This window comes from Gekko japonicus, unplaced genomic scaffold (genome assembly GCF_001447785.1).
Source record: "Gekko japonicus isolate JY-2015 unplaced genomic scaffold, Gekko_japonicus_V1.1 scaffold1007, whole genome shotgun sequence".
In the NCBI taxonomy this organism is placed as follows: domain Eukaryota; kingdom Metazoa; phylum Chordata; class Lepidosauria; order Squamata; family Gekkonidae; genus Gekko; species Gekko japonicus.
The window spans coordinates 642,424-651,101 of NW_015177038.1; the positions used below are offsets into that span (position 1 = coordinate 642,424).

At 49.1% G+C, this 8,678-nt stretch overlaps 1 protein-coding gene across 4 annotated transcripts in view; it reads left to right on the plus strand.

The window, feature by feature from the left end:
• Nucleotides 1-3,642: 3,642 nt before the first annotated feature.
• LOC107124525 (CD59 glycoprotein-like) overlaps nucleotides 3,643-8,678 on the plus strand; it is an 11,466-nt gene continuing 6,430 nt past the window's right edge. The window contains exon 1 of one of the 4 annotated variants that reach the window (XM_015428007.1): nucleotides 3,643-3,692. The gene's annotated coding sequence lies outside the window, so the exon portion shown is untranslated. Of the gene's footprint in view, nucleotides 3,693-3,713; nucleotides 3,946-4,091; nucleotides 4,163-8,678 lie in introns of those variants that run through there. The other 3 variants (XM_015428005.1, XM_015428008.1, XM_015428006.1) reach the window with 3 other exon arrangements.

Genomic DNA, 8,678 nt, shown 5'->3' on the forward strand with positions numbered 1-8,678 from the left:
AATAGCACAGGCAAAGTGCGGCTTTCTAAAGCCGCACCAAAAAAAAAGACACCGCGGCGGGATCACATAGCTCCCCTGAGCCGCCGCGCACTTCCTCCCCGGCACGATCAGATGCCGGGGGGGGAGCCACTGAAGAAAGAGCGCGACAGCCGAACTGCGCATGTGTGCGCATGCGCAGTTCGGCAGGGAGCCTGGGTTGATCCGGACGATGGGCGCGGCAGCGATCCCACGGCCGTGGTTGTAGCGGTGCTTCAGGTAAGTCCTCCTCTGTAAGAGGTTCTTTTTTGCAGCGGGTTTTCCGGGTTTAGGGACGGATCAGGGACAGGTGCGCGCCGCTTCCCAGATGTTGCGGTGAGATCGCGCCCATTTGCTGCGCCCCCGATCCATCCCTCTCCCGGACCAAAGTCTCCCGTGTGACCGGGGCCAGTGACAATCAAAAAAGGGTAAAAAGGAGAGCTCAGATGATGATAAAGGGACTTTGGAGGCTTATCATCAGTGTGATATAGTAATTCCAGTGTTAGGCCTGAAAAGATCCGAATCCCTGCTCAGTGTAAAAATCACTAGATAACTTTGGGCCAGTCATTTTCTCTCAACCTCACCTACCTCACAGGGTTGTTGTGAGGATTAAATGGGTGAGGGGAGAACCCGGTATATTGCCCTGAATTCTTAGGAAGGGCAGAATAAAAATAATCTAATAAATAAAGATTTGAGGGAACTGAATCCAGCCAGCTTTTAGAAAATGAAAGACTGTAAACAGAGTAACATTTTGCAAATATCCATCACAGAAATCTCTTCCTTTTCAAGTTATCTGCAGCCTTGATCTTCTACATCTCTGCTTTCATATCTTGAAATATCTTTGCTTGTGACCCTCCAAATCTATTGCCTCAGCTACCTGTATTGGCAAGAGGCAATGGTTCTTTTTCTTTAAGAGATATGGAGGCAATGGGAATATGCCAATAGTGAAGGGAAATTGATTTTGTTAAGTAGCTTAAGTAGTCTGCAGAAGAAAATCACCTCCACAGAAGAAGAATTAAAACACCCAATATGCTTACATCTTGTCAGCAGTCAGGAACCCCTAGGGAACGACAACAGACAAACCCCAACTGGCCATCTGCACAGCACTTGTCTGCAGTGTCAGTCTGTGACGAGGTTCAGTTTCAGGAGTTGAGTGGTTAATTTATTTCAAAGGGGTATTTAAAATTGGTTGAAAGACTTTCCTCTGATTCCAGGTGCATGAAGCAAGATGGAGGGAGAGAGAAGAGGCTGACTCTGTTTATTCAGTGAGAAAATACCCTTTGTACATGTTCAGAGACACTGTTGTAAACAGGAGGCAGATTTGGAGCTGAAAACGTTCTGAGTGCTGAAAAGCTTTGCCTCAAAACAGGACACCCTGCAGCTTCACCAGGGAAGTTGCCGGTGCAGAGCTTGCAGGCACCTTTAGAATTCTGACACAGAGAGGTGGGTACACAAGCCAAATGACTGCTACAAGGGATCCTTAGGAAATATGGCCCCGGTCACACGGGCCAGATATCGCCGAGGGGGGAGGCGTGGCTAATTGCCCCGGCACAGTTTGATCTGCGATTACGCGATCAGTCGGGCCGGCGGCACACCACGGGTCCTTCTCTCGGCGCCAGCGGGTAAACGAAGGACCGGAGGGGAATGCCGCACGCTGGCAGGATCACACCACGGGCATCTGGAGGCAGCCCATTGCAATAAATCTACAAAGGGGACCAGCAATTTAAAGATACAACAATAATGGAAGAAATTGCTGTTAGGTTCACACAATAGCACTGTTTGCCCATTGCAAACATTTACTAGTACCTTGGAGGTACTAGTTTTTAAATGCGCATTGTCAGCGGTAAGCCACTGGTGCACTCCACTTCTCAGATGTTTGGGTGTGATCGCACCCGGATAATCCGCCCACCTTCTGTGCCTCTCCCACGGCAACTTTGCCGTGTGACCAGGGCCTATATGTCAGCAGCCATTCTGGAACTAATCCTCCCCCAGTGGCAGCTGGGCTTCAGAAGGATTCATGGATCTAAGTTTGAATCCCCACTTTGTCATGGAAACTCTCAACCTAACCTACCTCACAGGGTTCTTGTGAGGATTAATGGAAGACAGGAGACCTCTGTAAGTTGCTTTAGGCTCCCACCAGGGAGAAAGGTGGGGTACAAATGAAGTAAGTAAATGAAATCGTGGATGCACTCCCCGGAGTCCTCACTTATAGTGGTCCTCATACCTGTATTCTCCCTGTTTGTTGCATTGACTTTACAGCTCCAAAGACCTAGGGAGCCAACTTGACTTTTCCAAGCTTGACTCCTCTCAGCGGCAGCAAGACAAGCCTATGAGAGGCTGAGGAAATTCGTTTCCTATGAGATGTAAAGACACCGGCCTCCTTGTCCATCATTTCAGCTGTCATCTTGGTAACTGGGAGAGCAAGGAATAGGGCTATACCTGAAGAACCTCGTTCTCCCTGCTTAAAAGTTAAATCAAGCTCCACTATGGATGGGAGAAGGAGGAGCTTATCTCCCTTGCACATTACCAACCTTACCACTTTGGCAGAGACTACAGTTCGCCCTGATGATAGCCTTATAGAGCCATAAAAAGCCAAGACCAGAGGTCCCAAACCTTTTTGAGCCTGCAGGCACCTTTAGAATTCTGACACAGAGTGATGCGTGCAGAAACAAAATGGCTGCTGCGGGGAGGGGGGTGGAGCGAGCTACAGAATGGCTACTGCATAGGGTTGCCAGCCTCCAGGTGGGGCCTGGGGATCTCCTGCTTTTACAACTGATCTCCAGCTGGCAGAGATCAGCTCCCCTGGAGAAAATGGCTGCTTTGAAGGGTGGACTCTATGGCCTTGTACCATGCTGAGGCCCCTCCTTAAACCCCACCCTCTCCTGGATCCACCCCCAAAGTCTCCAGGTATTTTCCAACCCGGACCTGGCAACCCTATTACTGCGGCTTATCTTACATGGAACACTATGCCTGGGGAAGTGATGCTCTGTCTTGGTGCCTGGAGAGCAACAATGGGAAGGTTTCTGGAGCTCTGGCCCTGCTGGCGGACCTTCTGATGCCACTGTGTGACAGAGTGTTGGACTGGATGGGCCATTGTCCTGATTCAACATGGCTTCTCTTCTGTTCTTGTGGTAGGAGTGTATAAAGTTACGAATTATGCAAGACATCTGCTGTTACAGTCACATCTGGAATAATCATGTTCCAGCGGGACCATGTGCTCTTGTTTGGAGTTTGCCAAACATGATCTCATGATCTAGATGGCCTCCCATGCATCCCTGCAGTGCTCCAGAATCCTTCCGTCTGTAAGGAAGCTGAAGCTGGTTCCTCGATCCCTACTGTCAGATCCTGGTTCCAAATTCTTCCAGAAATGCCACTGACAGATTATCTGAGGCCCCCCGGAATGCAAACCGATGTCCTCCACCACCGCGTCAGGTCCCATTTCTCTATAGCGGCAAAAGACCTCTGGACCTGCCCCTTTCCCCCTTTACCATCCGTAACTCTCTTGTGTGCGTCAGCCGTCTTTCAACGGTCTGAATTAGCAATCTCCCCTACCCCCGCCAATGGTATCAAGGCCAATGGTTGGGGAAATCCCTGGGGATCCCTCCTCCGAGCTCCGTTAAGAGGAGGAGCAGCCGCAGCCCTGGTTTGCGTTGGGGACTGACATTCCATCGAGCCAGGTTCGTTCGCTTCCCGAGCGCGAACCAGACCGCCGCTGCGGGGGCTGGCTGGGGGTTTGCCGCAGATGGGCAGGGGGGAGCGAGAGCGCCGGGCAGGTGCCGGAGAGGAGCGGCGCGGGGCGAGCACGCGGGAGGGTATTGCGGCAGTGCGATTGCAGAGGGACGGCGGAGCGGCTGTGCGCAGACCGAGCGGAGCGGACGGCTGCAAAAGACTGCAGCGGTTTAGAAGCTCTGCAACAGCCTCGTCTCTGAAGTAGGTGGTGGGATGGGGCGGGGCAGGGTCTACGTTCTTGTTTCTTGTTCCCCCAAGCAATGCAATGCAATGCAAATTATGCAATGCAGACTTGGGCGGGCTGCGGGGCTCTTCGCAGAAGCCTCCCTTTCGCAGATGGAGGCTGCCTGAACTTGGGGAAAGAAGCCGCTCTTTTTTAGGGGGATGTTGTGGTAAAATGCTGTGACGCCTTCGTAAGTTAAGATGGGAAGGGCAAGGGGGCATCCTGAGACCGTGGGGGGGGGAGGCTGGGGTCTGGGCTTGGTGGGTGACCTTGAGGCAGTCACGCGCTTCCTCTTTCAGCCTCGCGGGATGGTTTTTGAGGATAACATGCAGGAAGGGAGAGTGATGCATGCTGCCCCCAGCCCTAAAGAGGGCAGGGCTGCAGCCTGAAAACTGAATTTCACCGGGGAGATGTGCTTACCCTGCGAGGTCACTGTGGCATGAGAAGACAATCTGAACACCTGGGATGGGGTGCCTTTTTTGGAGGCTTCTCTTGAGGTTTGTAAAGGTGCGAGACCTTGGTGGTGGCCTGCCGTGCACCATCCCTGTTGATCCAACCTCTCAGCACCAGTGCAGGTAATATGATGGGCGCTGCAGTGTAAAAAATGATGGGAACTAGAGCATACCGGTCACATTTAGCTGCAGAGTCCAGACCATCCCTATGCTGTTTGCAATGGAAGCAGAGGTTTATGCACCAGGAGCCAGGCTGGTGGAGGCAGCACAGACAGGGTGAAGGTGGAAAATATCCCTGTCACTACAAAGATCAAGTTAATTCATGCCATAGTACTTTACATGGGTGTGAAAGTTAGACAATGAAGAAAGCTGACAGGAAGAAAGTGGGTTCCTTTGAAGTGTGGTGCTGGAGGAGAGTTTTACGGATCCCGTGGACTGCCAGAATGACAAATAAGTGGTTTCTAGATCAAGTCAAGGCTGAACTCCCCCTAGAAGCTCAAATGACTAAGCGGAGGCTACCGTACTTCAGTCACATCATGAGAAGGCAAGAGTCACTGGGAAAGACGATGATGCTCGGAGAAGAGGAAGTCCCAACCAATGTTCCCTCTAAGATGTGGAGTCTTGTGAGCAGAAATTCTACATTGTGAGCTACTGGCATTAAAGCAGTGAACAAGTGACGTGGCTACTGTATAAATTAGTTTGCTCTGGAGCCATTCTTCCAGAGCTATGACAAAAATGAGTGAGCCAGAGGCTAAAAAAGAGTGAGCTAGCTCACACTAACTCAGCTTAGAGGGAACACTGGTCCCAACATGAGATGGATGGACTCCATCATGGAAGCCACGGCCTTCAGTTTGTAAGACCCGAGCAAGGCTGTTAATAATAGGACATTTTGGAGGTCATTAATTCATAGGGTCCCCATAAATCAGAAGCGACTGGATTGCACTTAAGCACACATACACATTACAAAACATCAGGAGGTTAAGAACTTCTCTGAGCTATGGGGGCTAGGAAGCTAGACTAGGATTTCTGAGTTCCAGGTTCAAATCCTGACTTTAGCACTGATTGTCACTGGCTAACCTAGGGCTGGGCATATGTTCTCAGCAGTATTCCCTCTAAGATGAGTGAGTGTGAGCTAGCTCACAGTTTTTTAGCCTCCGGCTCACACATTTTTGTCTTTGCTCAGGAAGGAGGGCTCCAGAGCAAAGTAATTTATGCAGTGGCCAAATTGCTCACTCACAACTTTAATGCCAGTAGCTCACAAAGCAGCCCCGTAGCTAAGGACTTTTCAGTCAAAGGCTCCAGGGCAAGGGCTGCAGCTGCCACAGCTTCCCTCCCTCTCCCCTCCCGCAAGGGCAGGCCTTCCCTGTGGAGCGTCCGGGACCAGCTCCCTCCCTCCCTCCCCAAGGAGCCCCAGTGCCTCTTCCTGCCGGCACAGCACCAGGGGCAGCCTCTGAAATCATTGCCTTTGTCCTTCCTTGCCAACAGGCTGACAGGCAGTCAGGGGGAGTTGGGGTAGGGGAGCTGAGGCTCAGGAAGGGGGGAGCATAAAAACTGCTAGAGGGCCGGGCCCCATGGGCCTCATGTTCGCTACAGGCCTGTCACAAAGTAGAATTTTTGCTCACAAGACTCCACAGCTTAGAGGGAGCCTTGGTTCTCAGCCTAACCTACCTCCCTTGGTGGTTGTGAGGATAAAAAGAACTATGTGAATCACTCTGGCCCCCCTTGGGGAGAAAGGTGGAGTATGACATTTGTTGTTGTTGTTCAGTCACACAGTCGAGTCAGACTCTTCGCAACCCCATGGACCAGATCACGCCAGGCCTTCGGGTCTTCCGCCGTCCTCTGAAGTTTGCTCAACTTCATGTTCGTTGCATCTATGACACTGTCTAACCATCTCATCCTTTGCCGTCCCCGTCTTCTTTGACCTTCAATCTTTCCCAGTTTGACATTTGTTACAAATCCAATTTTGCCTACAGCTCTCCCCAAAAGGGTGATGATCACTCTGGCTGTTGCTTCCTTGGGTATTGCTGCAGCTCTTTCAGCAAAAGGCAGTACTGCTCATTCAGACTAACTGTGCTTGTCTGTCTGTGACTATGAAATAAAGCTAGGGACCTCAAAACTGGTCACCAGCTTCAGGTTGATTGTGGGAGTTGCAGTGCCAAAAACGAAGGGAGTCCAGACATCCTGGCCCAGATTAGCTACAGAACATCTCTCTGCTACTTGCAGTGGAAGTGACAGCTTACTTCCTAGAAGCCAGGAACGTGGAAGTCGCACAGACAGGGAAGGTGAAGCCCATATCCTCCTTTAAAAAACAAGCATTCAGACTATTTGCAGGTTAATAGGTCTTCCTGAGGACAATCCTCATAGGCATAAAACCCTAAAGGAAGTGGCAGAGAAAGCCACTGTACTGAAAATGCTTATAATTTCAGGAGAAAAAATATGACCAAACATCACTTTGGGGGCTATCTGCAGAGCATGCAGCCACTATAAAACATTATTATGAATGCAGTGAGCGAAAAAGTTGGTGTGCAGAGTGTGTATGTGTGCTGGTACACTGACGGTTCTGTAAAGGTTGTTATGGAAAGGCATCCTGTGTGGTTAAAGCTGAAGAAGAAGCCTTCTGTTTCTGCTCTTCCTTCATACCAGGCATATCGTACTTCTGTAATAGGAACAAATTAGATTCTCCTCAGAGTCAGAGTATCATTCTAGGCAATCGCTTAGAGGACCGGAGCTGTGCCAGTGCTGGAGGGGGTGTCAAAAGAGACCAGATACACCCAAGCCTGCCTTCCCCCGTCTTTGGGACTGGCAGCCAGCACTGTGGTGGCAGATGTCTGTCCAGCATCTATCTGCGTGGCAAGCAGCCTGAGTGAGGGTGGCTTCTCCAGAGCACACGAAAGCTCATACCTTGCATAAACCTTTGTTGGTCTTAAAGATGCAACTGGATTCTAAATTTGTTCTACTGCTTCAGACCAACATGGCTTACTACCTGGATCTATTCTAGGCTCTAGGCAGCCCATTCCAGTCTGTCTTGGGGGAGCTCATTCTTCTTGCTGCATGCCCTCCAGTGGCAAACTGGGAGGCCAAAATGGTCCTGGAAAAGGACTGTCTAAGGAAATAATCTGTTACATTTAATAAACATTTCAATATCAACAAATATGAGACATGAAAAACCTCTATATGTTGGAGCTGGACCCAAGGATGCCTTCCAGCATGTGGAGGGTATCTTGTTCCCATGGAAAGGTTTGAAGTGCTTTTTCTGGATCCCACCCAATGATGCTATAGGTTGTAATAGTGTTGTTTCAGAGGAGCCAGGGGATGAAGAAGAATATGAAAAGGCCAAGGCCCAACCATATTAGACTGCCAGAGCTAGCAGTAATAGAAATGACCTAGCCATGCTCTTTTAAGTATTTTTAAGGACCATGCCTTCCCTTGCTCAGTTAGGGAAAGCATGTTTTCTAACCCATACCCTACTTAGTTAAGAAGTTAGAATAAGCTTGTCAGCAGTATTTACACTTTGCTAGCAAATATTTATGCAAGAAAAACAATTTAGTGTGAGACAAGCAAGTTAGTAGGATTCTCAAAAAGTTTTAAGAAAAAGTCTTGAAAGATGTCATAGACAGCGTTCTCTGATTGATTATCATTTGGAGCAATACTGAGTTATCAGTCAATAATTGGATAAGGCTTACTTTTCTGTAGTGAAGTAATTTTTTGCATATATAAGATGTAAGTTTTGCTTTGTTCAGGTGTGAGCTACTTGAACTCATGTAGGGATAAATGTTTTCCTTAATCATGATCAACCAAATAAAGACCAAAGCTTCTAAGAAGGAATCTGCTGTTACTTGCCTCCTTTGGACCCCTTTGGCCAAACCCAATTTTTTCTCTGTCAGGGGCCAAAAACCCTTGGGTCAGCCCTGATTCCCCTTTAAGTCTTGTATAGGATATCTTGCAATCCCACAGGGACTGCTTATCTCCTTACCCTTTGCAGGAAGAGACATTCTTGTGACACAGGGATCCCAGCCTATAAAACTCATTACAATTCACCAAAAAACTAGCAAATTAAAAAGCCCCCTTTAGCAATGGAGGAATAATTGAAATACCTTGCAGTGGACATAAAGGCAGCTTGCCAGCTCGTCTTATGTTAGTAAATACCATGTATAATGTGCAGTGATTAAATGGGGGGGGGGATTAATGTATGTTGGCAAGGGAAAAACTGTAAACAGTTTGGTGTAGTGGTTAAGAGCTGTGGACTCTAATCTGGATAA